The 17,658-nt window shown below is 45.5% G+C and overlaps 1 long non-coding RNA gene across 3 annotated transcripts; it reads right to left on the bottom strand.

The window, feature by feature from the left end:
* Window positions 1-12,928: 12,928 nt before the first annotated feature.
* On the bottom strand, window positions 12,929-16,989 carry LOC127332122 (uncharacterized). Of its 3 annotated transcripts, XR_007870217.1 has the most exons (6): window positions 16,545-16,989; window positions 15,977-16,081; window positions 15,530-15,589; window positions 14,212-14,918; window positions 14,012-14,107; window positions 12,929-13,375 (listed from the first exon to the last, which is right to left on the bottom strand). It is a non-coding gene; the product is annotated as an uncharacterized lncRNA (long non-coding RNA). The 3 variants fall into 3 exon arrangements; XR_007870216.1 differs by having other exon boundaries at window positions 12,929-14,107; XR_007870218.1 differs by lacking the exon at window positions 14,012-14,107.
* Window positions 16,990-17,658: the final 669 nt, after the last annotated feature.

Raw genomic sequence — 17,658 nt, 5'->3', positions numbered from 1 at the left:
AGCAAGAGGACCCTGAAATTTGCACGAAGCAACCTGAGCAACCTGAAAGAAAAAATAATCGGATCCAGAAGCCGGCTCCCAAGAACCTAGACTTCGCCGCCATCCTCGTACCTCAATCCACCGGGGAAGGAGCACCGCCACATGTCGTAGATGGCCGCAAGAGCCGTCCGCCGCCTCGCAACGGAACCTAGACGCGATGAACGCGCACGGCCACAACGCCACCTCCCCAGCACCACCCATCTTCCAGCCGACGAAGCGCCGTCCAGGCCAGCCACCACTTGCATGAAGGAGATATGCCCTAGAGGCAATAATAAAGTGGTTATTATTTATATCATTATGTTTATGATAAATGTTTATATATCATGCTATAATTGTATTAACCGAAACATTAGTACATGTGTGATATGTAGACAACAAGAAGTCCCTAGTATGCCTCTTAAACTAGCTTGTTGATTAATGGATGATTAGTTTCATAATCATGAACATTGGATGTTATTAATAACAAGTTTATATCATTATATGAATGATGTAATGGACACACCCAATTAAGCGTAGCATAAGATCTCGTCATTAAGTTATTTGCTATTAGCTTTCGATACATAGTTACCTAGTCCTTATGACCATGAGATCATGTAAATCACTTATACCGGAAAGGTACTTTGATTACACCAAACACCACTGCGTAAATGGGTGGCTATAAAGGTGGGATTAAGTATCCGGAAAGTATGAGTTGAGGCATATGGATCAACAGTGGGATTTGTCCATCCCGATGACGGATAGATATACTTTGGGCCCTCTCGGTGGAATGTCGTCTAATGTCTTGCAAGCATATGAATGAGTTCATAAGAGACCACATACCACGGTACGAGTAAAGAGTACTTGTCAGGAGACGAGGTTGAACAAGGTATAGAGTGATACCGAAGATCAAACCTCGGACAAGTAAAATATCGCGTGACAAAGGGAATTGGTATTGTATGTGAATGGTTCATTCGATCACTAAAGTCATCGTTGAATATGTGGGAGCCATTATGGATCTCCAGATCCCGCTATTGGTTATTGGTCGGAGTGAGTACTCAACCATGTCCGCATAGTTCACGAACCGTAGGGTGACACACTTAAAGTTGGATGTTGAAATGGTAATACTTGAATATGGAATGGAGTTCGAATATTTGTTCGGAGTCCCGGATGAGATCCGGACATCACGAGGAGTTAAGAATGGTCCGGAGAATAAGATTCATATATAGGATGTCATTTTATGTGAATTAAATTGACGCGGAAGGTTCTATGGAAGGTTCTAGAAAGTTCTAGAAAAGTCCGGAAGAAACCACCAAGGAAGGTGGAGTCCACATGGGACTCCACCTCCATGGCCGGCCAACCCTAGTGGGGGAGGAGTCCCAAGTGGACTCCCCCTTAAGGGGCCGGCCACCCCCCATATGGGAGGTGGAACTCCCACCTCTAGTGGGAGTCCTAGCTTGGCTAGGTTTCCCCTCCATATGGAAGGTTTTTGGTTCGGGTCTTATTCGAAGACTTGGAGACCAACTCTTGGGGTTCCACCTATATAATGAGGGCCAAGGGGGAGGGGGCCGGCCACCTCAAACACCACCAAGGTGGCCGCACCCCATAGTGGCCGGCGCCCCCCTCTCCCCAAACCCTAGCCGCCCCGCTCCTCCACTTCCCGCACGCTTAGCGAAGCTCCACCGGAGTTCTCCACCGCCACCGACACCACGCCGTCGTGCTGTCGGATTCAAGAGGAGCTACTACTTCCGCTGCCCGCTGGAACGGGGAGGTGGACGTCGTCTTCATCAACAACCGAACGTGTGACCGAGTACGGAGGTGCTGCCCGTTCGTGGCGCCGGAACCGATCGTGATCAAGATCTTCTACGCGCTTTTGCAAGCGGCAAGTGAACGTCTACCGCAGCAACAAGAGCCTCATCTTGTAGGCTTTGGAATCTCTTCAAGGGTGAGACTCGATACCCCCTCGTTGCTACCGTCTTCTAGATTGCATCTTGGCTTGGATTGCGTGTTCGCGGTAGGAAATTTTTTTTTCTATGCAACGTTATCCTACAGTGGTATCAGAGCCGTGTCTATGCATAGATGGTTGCACGAGTAGAACACAATGGTTTTGTGGGCGTTGATGCTCTTGTTATCTTTAGTTTGAGTACTTTGCATCTTTGTGGCATAGTGGGATGAAGCGGCTCGGACTAACTTTACATGACCGCGTTCATGAGACTTGTTCCTCGTTCGACATGCAACTTGTATTGCATAAGAGGCTTTGCGGGTGTCTGTCTCTCCTACTATAGTGAAGATTCAATTTACTCTTCTATTGAAAACATTAGTATCAACGTTGTGGTTCATGTTCGTAGGTAGATTAGATCTCTCTCGAAAACCCTAAACCACGTAAAATATGCAAACCAAATTAGAGACGTCTAACTTGTTTTTGCAGGGTTTGGTGATGTGATATGGCCATAATGTGATGATGAATATGTATGAGATGATCATTATTGTATTGTGGCAACCGGCAGGAGCCTTATGGTTGTCTTTAAATTTCATGTTGAGTAGTATTTCAAAGTAGTTGTAATAGTTGCTACATGGAGGACAATCATGAAGACGGCGCCATTGACCTTGACGCTACGCCGACGATGATGGAGATCATGCCCGAAGATGATGGAGATCATGTCCGTGCTTTGGAGATGAAGATCAAAGGCGCAAAGACAAAAGGGCCATATCATATCACATATGAACTGCATGTGATGTTAATCCTTTTATGCATCTTATTTTGCTTAGATCGCGACGGTAGCATTATAAGATGATCCCTCACTAAAATCTCAAGATAATAAAGTGTTCATCCTTAGTAGCACCGTTGCCAAGACTTGTCGTTTCGAAGCATCTCGTGATGATCGGGTGTGATAGAATCAACAAGTGCATACAACGGGTGCAAGACAGATTTGCACATGCGGATACTAAGGTGGCCTTGACGAGCCTAGCATGTACAGACATGGTCTCGGAACACGTGATACCGAAAGGTAGAGCATGAATCATATGGTTGATATGATGAACACTTTGAGTGTTCGCCATTGAAATCACACCTTGTCTCGTGATGATCGGACATAGGTGCGGTGGATTTGGTTCGTGTGATCACTAAGACAATGCGAGGGATATTGTTTTGAGTGGGAGTTCACCTAGATTTTTAATTATGTTGAATTAAAATTTGAACTCAATTTGTCATAAACTTAGTCTAAACTTTTGCAAATATATGTTGTAGAGATGGCGTCCCCAATCAATTTTAACCAGTTCCTAGAGAAAGAAAAACTTAAGAGCAACGGTAGCAACTTCACCGATCGGGTTCCGTCATGTGAGGATCTTCCTCTCCGGTGGAAATCTGCAATGTGAGCTTGATGCACCGCTAGGTGACCCTCCTGCAGAAACCGAAACCGATGAAGTAAAAGCTGTTTACGAGACTCGGAAAATACGGTACTCTCAAGTTCAATGTGCCATCCTATGCGATCCTGAATCCGATCTTCAAAAACGTTTTGAGCACCACGATCCTCATGAGTTGATGAAAGAGCTGAAAGCTATTTTTGAGACTCATGCGGCCGTGGAATGGTATGAAGCATCGAAACAATTCTTCAGCTGCATGATGGAAGAAGGCAGCTCCGTTAGTGAGCACATGCTCGCCATGACCGGGCATACGAAGAAACTCAGTGACTTGGGAATAGTGATTCCTAAGAGACTGGGGATTAATCGTGTCCTTCAATCACTGCCACCAAGTTACAAGAACTTTGTGATGAACTACAATATGCAGAACATGAACAAGGAGTTACCTGAACTCTTTGGCATGCTAAAAGCTGCTGAGATTGAGATCAAGAAAGAGCACCACGTGTTGATGGTCAACAAGACCACCGATTTCAAGAAACAGGCAAGTCTAAGGGAAAATTCAAGAAGGGTGGCAAGAAAGCTGCCATGCCTCCTATGAAACCTAAGAACGGCCCTAAGCCCGATGCTGAGTGCTATTATCGCAAGGAGAAGGGACACCGGAAGCGTAATTGCTCCAAGTATCCGGCTGATCCAAGAGCGGCCTTGTCAAGAAGAAGAAAGAAGGTATATCCGATATACATGTTATAGATGTTTATCTCAACGGTTCTCGTTCTAGTACACGGGTATTTGATACTGGTTCGGTTGCTCATATCTGTAACTCGAAACAGGAACTAAAGAATAAACGAAGACTACTGAAAGATGAAGTGACGATGCGCGTTGGAAATGGATCCAAAGTCGATGTAATCGCTGTCGGCACACTTCCTCTACATCTACCTTCGGGATTAGTTTTAAGCCTAAATAATTGTTATTTTGTACCCGCGTTGAGCATGAACATTATATCTGGATCTTGTTTAATGCAAGACGGTTATTCATTCAAGTCTGAGAATAATGGTTGTTCTATTTTATGAATAATATCTTTTATGGTCGAGCACCACAAAAGAATGGCTTATTTCTGTTAGATCTCGATAGTAGTGATACGCATATACATAACATTGATGCTAAGCGAATTAAATTAAATGATAATTCTACTTATATGTGGCACTGTCGTCTTGGTCCTCTTGGAGGGAAACGCATGAAGAAACTCCATCTTGATGGATTACTTGAATCACTTGACTTTGAGTCACTTGATAGATGCGAAGCATGTCTAAAGGGAAAAATGACAAAGACTCCATTTTCTGGTATGATGGAGCGAGCTACTGACTTATTGGAAATCATACATACCGATGTGTGTGGACCAATGAGCGTAGCATCGCGAGGTGGTTATCGTTATGTTCTAACCTTCACAGATGATCTGAGTAGATATGGGTATATCTATTTCATGAAACATAAATCCGAAACTTTCGAGAAGTTTAAGGAATTCCAAAGTGAAGTAGAAAATCAACGTAACAAGAAGATCAAATTTCTACGATCTGATCGTGGAGGTGAATATCTGAGTTATGAGTTTGGCATGCATTTAAAGAAATGCGGAATACTTTCACAATTGACACCGCCGGGAACACCTCAACGTAACGGTGTGTCCGAACATCGTAATCGAACTCTCTTAGATATGGTTCGTTCTATGATGTCTCTTACTGATTTGCCGTTATCATTTTGGAGTTATGCATTAGAGACAACCGCATTCACTTTAAATAGAGCACCATCAAAATCCGTAGAAACGACACCGTATGAATTATGGTTTAATAAGAAACCTAAGTCATCGTTCTGAAAGTTTGGGGTTGCGAAGCCTATGTAAAGAAGTTACAACCGGACAAGCTAGAACCCAAAGCGGAGAAATGCGTCTTCATAGGATACCCTAAGGAAACTATAGGGTATACTTTCTATCACAAATCCGAAGGCAAAATCTTTGTTGCTAAGAACGGAACCTTTCTTGAGAAAGAATTTCTCACTAAAGAAGTGACTAGAAGAAAAGTAGAACTCGATGAGATTGATGAATCTATACTCGTTGATCAGAGTAGCGCAGCATCGAAGTTGTACTGTACCGCCTACACCGGCAACAGAGGAAGCTAATGATAATGATCATGAAACTTCGAACGAGGAAACTACTGAACCTCGCAGATCGACAAGGGAACGTACCACTCCTGATTGGTATGATCCTTGTCTAAATGTCATGATTGTGGATAACAATGATGAGGACCCTGCGACGTATGAAGAAGCGATGATGAGCCCAGATTCCAACAAATGGCAAGAATCCATGAAATCTGAAATGGGATCCATGTATGATAACAAAGTATGGACTTTGGTAGACTTACCTGATAGCCGAAAGGCTGTCGAGAATAAATGGATCTTCAAGAGAAAAACAGATGCAGATGGTAATATTACTGTCTATAAAGCTCGACTTGTCGCAAAGGGTTTCCGATAAATTCAAGGAGTTGACTACGATGAGACTTTCTCACCTGTAGCAAAGCTAAAATCTGTGAGGATTTTATTAGCAATAGCTGCATTTTTCGATTATGAGATTTGGCAGATGGATGTCAAAACGGCGTTCCTTAATGGAGACATTGAGGAAGAGTTGTATATGGTACAACCCAAAGGTTTTGTCGATCCTAAAAATGCTGACAAAGTATGCAAACTTCAGCGTTCAATCTATGGACTGAAGCAAGCATCAAGAAGTTGGAACCGACGCTTTGATAAGGTGATCAAAGACTTCGGGTTTATACAGTGTCATGGAGAAGCCTGTATTTACAAGAAAGTGAGTGGGAGCTCTGTAGCATTCCTGATATTATATGTAGATGACATATTATTGATCGGAAATGATATAGAACTATTAAGCAGTGTTAAAGGTTATTTGAATAATAGTTTTTCAATGAAAGACCTTGGTGAAGCATCGTATATATTAGGCATCAAGATTTATAGAGATAGATCAAGACGCCTAATAGGGCTATCACAGAGTACATATCTGGACAAGATTCTAAAGAAGTTTAGAATGGACGAAAGTAAGAAAGGGTTCTTACCTATGTTACCAGGCAAAGTCTTGAGTAAGACTCAAGGACCGGCTACGGCAGAAGAAAGAGAAAGGATGAGTAAAATCCCCTATGCCTCAGCAGTAGGATCTATCATGTATGCCATGCTATGTACTAGACCGGATATAGCACATGCTGTTAGTTTGACTAGCAGATATCAAAGTGATCCAGGAATGGAACACTGGACAGCGGTCAAGAAGATCCTGAAGTACTTGAAAAGAACTAAGGATATGTTTCTTTGTTATGGAGGTGACCAAGAGCTCGTTGTAAGTGGTTACACCGATGCAAGTTGGAACACTGATCCTGATGACTCTAAGTCACAATCTGGGTACGTGTTTATATTGAATGGTGCCGCAGTAAGTTGGGCAAGCTCGAAGCAGTGCACGGTGGTGAAGTCTTCAACAGAATCGAGTACATAGCGGCTTCGCAGGCTTCATCGAAGCGGTATGGATGAAGAGGTTCATTGTAGAGCTCGGTGTGGTTCCTAGTGCATTGGACCCATTAATCATTTACTGTGATAACATGGGTGCCATCGCCAATGCACAAGAGCCAAGGTCACACAAGAGGCTGAAGCATATCAAGCTGCGTTACCACTCGATTCGCGAGTACATCGAAGATGGAGAAGTAAAGATTTGCAAAGTACACACTGATCTGAATGTAGCAGATCCGTTGACTAAAGCTCTCCCTAGGGCAAAGCATGACCAACACCAGAATGCCATGGGTGTTAGGTATATTACAATGTAATCTAGATTATTGACTCTAGTGCAAGTGGGAGACTGAAGGAGATATGCCCTAGAGGCAATAATAAAGTGGTTATTATTTATATCTTTATGTTTATGATAAATGTTTATATATCATGCTATAATTGTATTAACCGAAACATTAGTACATGTGTGATATGTAGACAACAAGAAGTCCCTAGTATGCCTCTTAAACTAGCTTGTTGATTAATGGATGATTAGTTTCATAATCATGAACATTGGATGTTATTAATAACAAGGTTATATCATTATATGAATGATGTAATGGACACACCCAATTAAGCGTAGCATAAGATCTCGTCATTAAGTTATTTGCTATTAGCTTTCGATACATAGTTACCTAGTCCTTATGACCATGAGATCATGTAAATCACTTATACCGGAAAGGTACTTTGATTACACCAAACACCACTGCGTAAATGGGTGGCTATAAAGGTGGGATTAAGTATCCGGAAAGTATGAGTTGAGGCATATGGATCAACAGTGGGATTTGTCCATCCCGATGACGGATAGATATACTCTGGGCCCTCTCGGTGGAATGTCGTCTAATGTCTTGCAAGCATATGAATGAGTTCATAAGAGACCACATACCACGGTACGAGTAAAGAGTACTTGTCAGGAGACGAGGTTGAACAAGGTATAGAGTGATACCGAAGATCAAACCTCGGACAAGTAAAATATCGCGTGACAAAGGGAATTGGTATTGTATGTGAATGGTTCATTCGATCACTAAAGTCATCGTTGAATATGTGGGAGCCATTATGGATCTCCAGATCCCGCTATTGGTTATTGGTCGGAGTGAGTACTCAACCATGTCCGCATAGTTCACGAACCGTAGGGTGACACACTTAAAGTTGGATGTTGAAATGGTAATACTTGAATATGGAATGGAGTTCGAATATTTGTTCGGAGTCCCGGATGAGATCCCGGACATCACGAGGAGTTCCGGAATGGTCCGGAGAATAAGATTCATATATAGGATGTCATTTTATGTGAATTAAATTGACGCGGAAGGTTCTATGGAAGGTTCTAGAAGGTTCTAGAAAAGTCCGGAAGAAACCACCAAGGAAGGTGGAGTCCACATGGGACTCCACCTCCATGGCCGGCCAACCCTAGTGGGGGAGGAGTCCCAAGTGGACTCCCCCTTAAGGGGCCGGCCACCCCCCCCCCATATGGGAGGTGGAACTCCCACCTCTAGTGGGAGTCCTAGCTTGGCTAGGTTTCCCCTCCATATGGAAGGTTTTTGGTTCGGTTCTTATTCGAAGACTTGGAGACCAACTCTTGGGGTTCCACCTATATAATGAGGGCCAAGGGGGAGGGGGCCGGCCACCTCAAACACCACCAAGGTGGCCGCACCCCATAGTGGCCGGCGCCCCCCTCTCCCCAAACCCTAGCCGCCCCGCTCCTCCACTTCCCGCACGCTTAGCGAAGCTCCGCCGGAGTTCTCCACCGCCACCGACACCACGCCGTCGTGCTGTCGGATTCAAGAGGAGCTACTACTTCTGCTGCCCGCTGGAACGGGGAGGTGGACGTCGTCTTCATCAACAACCGAACGTGTGACCGAGTACGGAGGTGCTGCCCGTTCGTGGCGCCGGAACCGATCGTGATCAAGATCTTCTACGCGCTTTTGCAAGCGGCAAGTGAACGTCTACCGAAGCAACAAGAGCCTCATCTTGTAGGCTTTGGAATCTCTTCAAGGGTGAGACTCGATACCCCTCGTTGCTACCATCTTCTAGATTGCATCTTGGCTTGGATTGCGTGTTCGCGGTAGGAAATTTTTTGTTTTCTATGCAACGTTATCCTACATTGCACCCAACTGTCTCCAGCCGATGCTCCCATCGCCGCCACGGCCGGCCAGAGCAGACACACCGAAGAAGAAGACCACCTCCACCAGAAGCACCAAAATCAGATCACCACCAACCACCAGCTTCTCCCCTCACCGCCACGGCCGGCCAGAGAAGCAAGGACGGAGTAGCTCACCGGATGAACCACCTCCACAGCCTCCCCAGCATCGCCGCTGGAACGGGGAAAGGAGGGGGAGGACGAAGCCCTATACACATACGCCGCCGCCGTCTTCGGAGACGCCATGGGCACACACACCTAGAAACCCTAGGACTAACTACACGCACGGACAGAGCCGAGGCTCCCCCCACCACCACCACCTCACGGCGCCGAGACGGCGACCGAAGGAGGAGGGGAGCAGCAAATCCGCTGGCGAGAACTCCGGAACCCGGAGTCGCCTCTACAAGCCACTTATTCTAAAGATAGGCGCCCTCTCTCTCCTCATTCTCTTCCTCCACTTCACCAAAATCATCTATAACGTTGGAGCATCTCCACTCGTTTGCCCTCCCCACGCCAAAATCCGGGGTAATTTACGTCCGGATTGGACGTAAATTTGGCGTGGGGAGGACCAGTTTCCCAGTCGCGGTCTTAGGCTAAGACGCCGATATAAATTCGAAAAACGAAAACTTGACGAAATACGGCTTAAAACGATTAAATTTAGACTAAATTTAATGATATTTACTATATAGAGGGCGAAGTTCATACATAGAGGCCGAATTCGAATATATTTCAGCTTCGGTCGGGGGATACAAATTAAAATATTAAAACACGGCGCTCTACATGTCGAAATGGCGGTAGAACACCGTGTAGTCCTCGTCGCCGTCGCCGCCATCATCGGAAGGTGGCGCCTGGCTATTGGTGCCCTAGCCGGGGACTCCCCACCGGCCACCGTCACGCGGCGGGGACGGTGGGGGCCTGTACCAGTCGTCGTCGGACTCCGCCTCGAGGTCGATGATGGGGACGGGGACCCCAGATGGAGGAGTCGCGGGCCGGCGGTAGCGAGCGACGTCCTCGAGGAGCCTTGCCTGCCGCTCCGCATCCTCCTTCTCCCACTGCTCCCTAGCCTGGTCGAGGGGCATGGCGTTCTCGGCGGGGACGAGGTCCTGGAGGGACCTCGCCATTACCGCCTCCAGGATCGCGGCGTCCTCGGCGTCGGCGGCCTCCTCCACCTTCACCTTCGCCGGCTTGCGCTTCCGCTCGCTGGAGGTGTCCGGTTCGCGCTTGGGGCGGAGGCGTCCTCGTGTTGTCGAGGGCTCGCGGATGACGATCCCTCTGCCGCCGCGCACGCGGTTGCTCGGCGAGGAAGGCGGCTCCGTCTTCACCGACGCCCATGATGGCACCGACCTGGAGATCGGCGTCGACCTCGACGCCGAACCTGACGACGAGGAACTGGCGGCCATGCGTTGTGGCTGTCAGCTGCTTCCCCAGCGGCGGCTGGCCGATGCCCTCGACAGCGGGGGCATCGTCAGAAGGGGGAAGTTGCCACCCTCGATGTGCTCGAGGACGGCCTCGAGCGTCCGGCCCGGCACGCTCCACCAACGCTTGCGTCCGGTGCGCGGAGGCGGAGGCGACGGGCCGTCGTAGGAGGCGAGCTCCTGCTCCCACCGCCGCAGGAAGTAGGAGTTCCACGCCGTGTAGTTGTTGGGGTGGTAGCGTGGCTCGGCGCGCTCCTGGTCCGACAATGTCAGTCGGACCTCCTCGATGGCGACGTCGAGGGCGCGTCCCTGGGGCGGCGGCGGGATTGGCACGCCGCCCCCACTTAGCCGCCACCCGCCGCCGGGAGGCCTCGTGTCCGGCGGGCAGGGGTACCCCGCCTAGTGGAGGAGGTGCCCCTCCCACGCGTGGAGCGACCGGCGGGGAAAGCCGTTGTTGGCCGCGCCGTCTTCGTCGTTGAATGCCATGGATCTCGTCGAGGGAAAAGGGTCGAGGGAAGAGGAAGAGTGGTGCTACGCGTCGCGGCGAGCGGGGTATTTAGGCGGGGCTGGAGCCGGCGATTTAATGCCGCGTGGATGCTACGTGTCCGCGGCGAGCTGACCGGCGGCAGCCTTTACTGCGCGCGGAAGACGATGCGTGCGCCGCTGACCGGCCGGGGCCACCTCTGCGGCGAAGCCGAAGCGAAAGCGCGGGAGAGATTTCTCGGCGTTTCGCGCGCTTTCACTTTGTCCGGAGTCCCCGAGCGCGCCTCGGGGGACCGGGGATGGCGTGGGCTCGCCGGATGGATAAAGGCCCAAATCCGAACGAAATCGAGGAACCGGGGGCGTGACTGGGCTGAATTTCACCGTCCGGATGAGAAAAACGGCGCTCTGGGAACGAGTGGGGATGCTCTTATCACCATTGTACATGCCCTAGGTGGATAACCACATGTTAGTTATCCACTCACAAATCGGTGACATGTACCTAATAATTCATAATCGCAGCCATTCTAGAAGTTATACGTGTACTAGCCAATGGAGCAAATATTAGCTACAGATCCTTGTAGAGCATCAACTGGTCCAAAAGCAAAGAAACAAAGCAGCATTCGTGTAGTATACTATAACCAATACACGTGTAATAGACTAATAGGCCCAAAGTAAAGCATGCCGAGAGTTGCTTGTGCTCTTAAAAAGGGAGATAGAATTGCTTCCCCTGGCAGCATAGGACCCAGGGGCATTTGCAACTGACAAACAGTGTTAAAAACTTTATCCATGTCTCGTGGTTCTTTCTGCAGAGATGCACAAATCAGCAGATCTGTTTGATGTCGCACCTGGCGGGCGGATACACATCGCCTTCGGTCGGAAATAATGTCCAGTTCACAGCTAATAACTCGACTGATATGAACTGGCAACTCGAAAAGATTGTGTTGGTCTAGAAAGTTTAAACCAAGTCAGAGAAGCAACAGTGTGCCACCAACAACAGATCGTCACGGAGGGTTTTCATCAGCCACACCAGGAGTTAGATTAAGCTGATATGGTAAAGGATCGCTTGCCCCGCCCTAAAAAATGTTTTCCGGTCATGTGATGAGACAACAAGAAGAAATCGCTGAGTTCAGACTTCATTTCTCAAGATATATGTGCAGAGCCAACACGGCTTATTCCCCTTTATTCTGTCTGATAGCATGTGTCATTGTCATTCCAGTTTTGCAATGCTTTTTCTGTGATGGCTTACCACTGAAATGGACCTTCAGATAAGTTCGCAACATTTCCTTCTGCACCTTCCTTCTTCTTGCCTAGAAATAGCCTCCCAGTGTCCCACTACCTGAAACAAAGTTCTCCATAGTTGCTTCAATGGCTTTGTCAACCAATAGGATCTACTCGTTATCGCAACCCCACATCAGAAAATACGATATAGCACACATCCAGGGCAAAAGAAACGCTTTTGGGTTAATTTCAACTGATTGTCAATCTGTTTGCTTGTCCTGCTTTACTTTATTCTGTCTAAGGCATAACTGCATGACAGACAGCCCATGAATAGGTTTGGTTATTTGACCTGCCTACGATGTAGTCAAACTTTGTACCTGAAGTGGAAAGATAGCCAACACTAATGGAGAATCAAAATACTAGGAAGCCACCAATTTACTGCAGCATACAAATGCAGAATCAACTTCCAGGTATACAGGTACTGGGGAAATCCAACATGAGAAAGCCACCAATTTTCAGCATCAGCGAAACAGTGACTACACCTGGGTTTCTGTCCCGGATGAATCTACTCAAGACTACATCCTAAAGCTAATTATACAGGTATTTTAACCGTAAACACAAATCTAGCAGAGCATCTCTGTTTCCTATGTTCTAGAACAGACCCATCTACTCTCAATTTTATATTTACAACATAATACGACACCATGATAATACGAAACTGAAAGAGTTCGATCTTTGCCCCTTAAAACCTTAACAATGGCGCAATTATTTATTTGACATGCGCATGGTTGTACAAAGCAACTCAGGGAAAGTAAGTGCACTTAGGGCCTGCTGTCATTATGGCTTTGACCACAAATACACCCCCTTTAGCCTCTGCTACACTATACATGCATATGTACACCCTTTAAGAAATTGCCGAAGACGGCTATCAATAACTTTTTGCTAGCCAGGTTCATTTGCAAACTGGTGGTCCAAGCTTCTGTTGTTTGCATATCTTCAAATTTCTATCATTTGTTCCAGGAAATCTGCAGCTAGCTGCACCCGCACCCCATTTTGCATGCAGCTTTTCTAAGTTTTCAAAAGGTATGAATTTATGGGTATATATATTATGCTACATCTAGTGCGCCTACAATATCTCATTAAAAGTACGAACAATTTGTGCCTGCAAAAAAAAAACATTGTGTAAATGGCAAAGGATGCTGTTCACTTATCTATTTCTTTTTTGCGAGATAATTGCATATTGCTACCACAATTGAGGCTAGGGCTTCAAAAAACTACCACTTTTCCGGTCAGTTGCAAAAAACTACCACTTTTACGTCTAATTGCTTCAGAAAACTACCAATTGTGTGTAACACTCGGTTTGGTCCAATTTAATCATGTTTCTGACAGAGATGGCCCACCATTTGATCAAGTTTTCTATCTGAATGACATGGTGGGCCATCTCTGTCAAAAAGTTGATCAAATGGGCCAAACCGATTGTTACACAGAACTGGTAGTTTTTTGAAACCATTAAACGCAAAAGTGTCAGTTTTTTGCAGTTGACCTGAAAAGTGGTAGTTTTCTGAAACCCTAGCCGCAATTGTGGTAGCAATATGCAATTTTCTCCTTTTTTGCAGAAGTTACAAATCATCATACTTTTTGATGATTTTTTGTTGGTGAACAAGATACAATACAAATTATGTCTATGATTTGTTTTCATTTTTTTTTGGAAAACTCAGAAGAGATGCGACATGTGCAGGCACAACACAGCTGGTTGCAAAAAACACGACATAAGAGGTCAGTTTAGTGCATAACATACCAAATTTTTTCTTAGCTACACAAGAAAGTTACCAATGCAACATAATATTCATGTTCAGATCAATGGCTCTAGCACTCTGCTATATCTTGTAGCCACCTATTAGGAAAAGTGCAGTCATTCAAACAATTTGCCTTGTGAAATGTATAAACACTAGAGAGTTATAGACATATCAACAATAATCAGTACAAAAAATTACTCACAGGTAGATGGTGCAGGTGATATTGATGATACTTGTTGGGAGGCTACACTCTCAGTTGGTGGCATTACATGAAGAACTACAGCGGGAAGTGGAGATGATGGAATCATCGAATGAAATGCTGGTGGGTCTACATAAGGACCTGAAGCTTCGTAACTATTTGGAGATGCTGCAGGTGCCATAGGCCATAGTGGAGGATCCATGCAAGGACCTGAACGGTGCTTTCCATTGCCATTGTCTTTCTTGTGTGCACAACTGGAATCGCAACTCACAAAAATTGGTGTGCTGTGCATAGGAGCAGGAGCAGGGGCAGGGGTCAAATGCTGCTAACCCGGATAACTAAGAATCATGGTGGTGATGGTGGTGCTGATGGTGGTAACCATGGTGATGGTGGTTGTCATTATCATCCGGATAAGTTGAATGGGGTTGATTGCAAGGTTCTGGAGCTGGGCTTGGGGGATGAGCACTGCCAGCATTGTTTAGTGAATGCTGCAGATAAGAGGACAGGCTAATCTGTTTCACTCTCCCAAACAGAGTGTGGTTCAAACCCAAGTTTCTTGAAGAATTTCTTAATGTTTGAGCCAACTGTTTCAATCTTCGTGATGATGGTGGCTTCTTATCTGCCCCAATAGCAAGGAGAATAGATGTTTGAACAACTATAGGACGGGCAGCTGTTGAACCATCGAGATTTATCAACATAACATGTAGGATCTGCATTCAGAAAGAAAGGGTTACACAAAGGATGTTTATTTTCATCCATTCTAAAACATATTTGTAAGCTTGGCACATAAAGGGTTGCATACGATTGCACTTTCTAGTCTTAACATGAGCAATAGGAGGCAGAGCAGAGTTAAAATTTCGTATTTACTAGCATGGAAATCAACAGAGAAGAAGCATGTTTTTTATCCAGCATTGAAACTACTTGAATAATTTATTAAACAGTAGCACAGATGTTATCGGTGAGAAAAAATTGATGATAATGTAACTTGTTACATCCTGCATGGTCAGTGTCTCGGTGAGCTTGACATCTGGAGCGGCAAATAATAGCTAGGGGATCCACATTAATGATCTACATTAGTTATGGAACATTTGAGTTGCAGTGCTCATTAGTCAGGACAATGGCTTAAATATTGATTTCTTGTTATGCGCCATAAATGTCACAACTATAGAAAGTATATAGTCCAACATGACCTCTCCAAATAATACCGACTTGCATTGATCAAATCACCAAACTTAGTTTTGATGAAAATTTATATCAACAATACTGAAGATGCTACATAAATAATGCTTTACAGATAGTTTAGAGGCAAAGAAGCACACACCTCAAGTTTGTTAAGAAATAAGCCGGATTTCATCTGGGCCTTCAATTCGCCCACTTTGTCCTGTACAACGTCAATAGGAAAGTTCAACGAGAAATTAAATAAGCCATCATGTTTCGGAAGGACAAAAACATTTTGTGGAGGTATAATTGTTATTCCACCAGGAAACATCAAAATTTCAAAAGAAGAAGTCCCAAATAGCGATGGTGTCACATGGAGAGTGGACTACTGTATAACCAAGGAGACTAAAGATGACATCTGGATGCTTAACACTGTTGTTGATATGGTGGATGTACTTGGATAGGGCCAAATTCCAAAAGCCACAGTAGTCCAGTTTGACTCGGCAGTTGCATCAAAGGAAATTACAGAGACTTGGAGTAAAAAAGGAAATAAAATGCAAATTAACTCATGAACAATTGCTATTAATAAATAAGTTAAATCAGAACAGACCGTGGAATTGCCGATGCCTATCCCTTCAAAGTATCATACTTAAGTTTTCCCTTGTTTCCATTAAGCTCAGAAAGCGTCCTTCGCAAAGCATGAAACCCACATCAGCTGCAGAAAACAGAAACATAAGAAATTGGAAAGTTTCCCATTTCATGAAAGCAGAATGTGATGCCGGAATATTGTTGAAGGAAGAATAACATATATTCCTTCAGGAACGATGTGCCAACTAGGTAAAGAGAAGGCCCTCAGATTTTTTTGTTACCATGTACAATTCAGAAACCGCATTCATTTTGGGAAAGAAGATTGTCACTATGATAGTCATAACCGAGAGTTAGTGTCAACTGAATATCTGGTCACTAGCCATAAGTTGTGATGAACAACTGGCTTTTTGTAGCCTAATTCCACGAAGTGAGCATCAAAAGAGAAAAGTGCGAGAGCTAAAACAATATGGAGTATGCGCTTTTCAAGTTAATGTTCATCAAGGAAAGGATAAGCCCCAGTATTCTAACTGAATAGCAGTAGCCAGACGCGAGTACGATTCAGCAACCGACATGCATTCCCCGGCACTCACCTCCGCGCCACCTGTACTCCCCCGCTTCCGCCGCCGCGCGAACAGGGGCAGCCAGAACAGCGCCGAGCAGCACCGCCATCGGCGCCGCACTCGCCCCGCTTCCCCAGGCGCCTCCCCCGAGCCGTCCCCGTCTCCTCCTCCTCCTTTCCAGCTGAGTCCGGCTGGTCCCCGGTGCCCTTCCCCATCGCTCGGCGGATCCGGTCACCGCGCCGCTCCCTACTCCAATGCCATTGGACCCACCAGCTACGGTTTCCTCGGTCGCGAGCTCTCAGCGACGGGCGCCTCTCCCTCCGATGTGGCTTCGGCTTTGACAGCGAGCAGATGGAGGGATATGGGATGAAGCAACCTGAACTGAAGAAAGACGGGTGCAGAATGTGACGGGGTTGACCATGATAACCGGAAGAGTCGGGCCGGGTTGTTGAAAGTTGTTGACCGGTGGGGTTCATGAATGTGCTGACGTGGAGCTTTTTTTAGTTGAGTGGACTTAATTGTTGAAAGTTGCCACATGAGTATGGACAGAGATTTGGTGCACAGGGGCACCAGTGATCTCGTTTTTAAAATAAATAAAAAATCATATTTTTGAGTTTCAAAAAATTCTAAAAAAAATATGTGCATATAGCCAATAATGTATCCAACAAACGTGTAAAATATCAATTTCAAATACTTTATATTTTAAGCTACACAAAAGAGACAAAAGTGCAGATCCGAGTAGTCATTTTCAAATCTACAAAAATATGTCAGATTTGTTATTTTTGTCTAGCTCAAATTAAAAAGAATTTTGGGTTGAGATTTTCCATGATTGTGAGATGTATCACTAACAATCTACAGAATTATTTTTCAGATTTTTTGATAACTAATAAATATTTTTTATTTTTTTTTAGAATGGCGAGAGCACTGGAGCTCGCGAGCCAAATATACTTTTCGCATGAGTATTCTCTATATATACTACCTGAGGTAGGTGTATAAGAGTTCTTTAGGATTGTAATTGTTAGATGTTAGATATTTTTCTAAATGAGTAATACTAGTACTAAGGTAGTAGTTTATTCTAGAATTAGCCCAATTCTCTCATTCAAATGACGTCGTCTACATTTAAAAAGAACATAGGACAAATGGA

This window comes from Lolium perenne, chromosome 4 (genome assembly GCF_019359855.2).
Source record: "Lolium perenne isolate Kyuss_39 chromosome 4, Kyuss_2.0, whole genome shotgun sequence".
Taxonomy (NCBI): Eukaryota; Viridiplantae; Streptophyta; class Magnoliopsida; order Poales; family Poaceae; genus Lolium; species Lolium perenne.
Note: the sequence above shows the minus strand (reverse complement) of the source record. Positions and strands in the feature narration are given on the sequence as shown.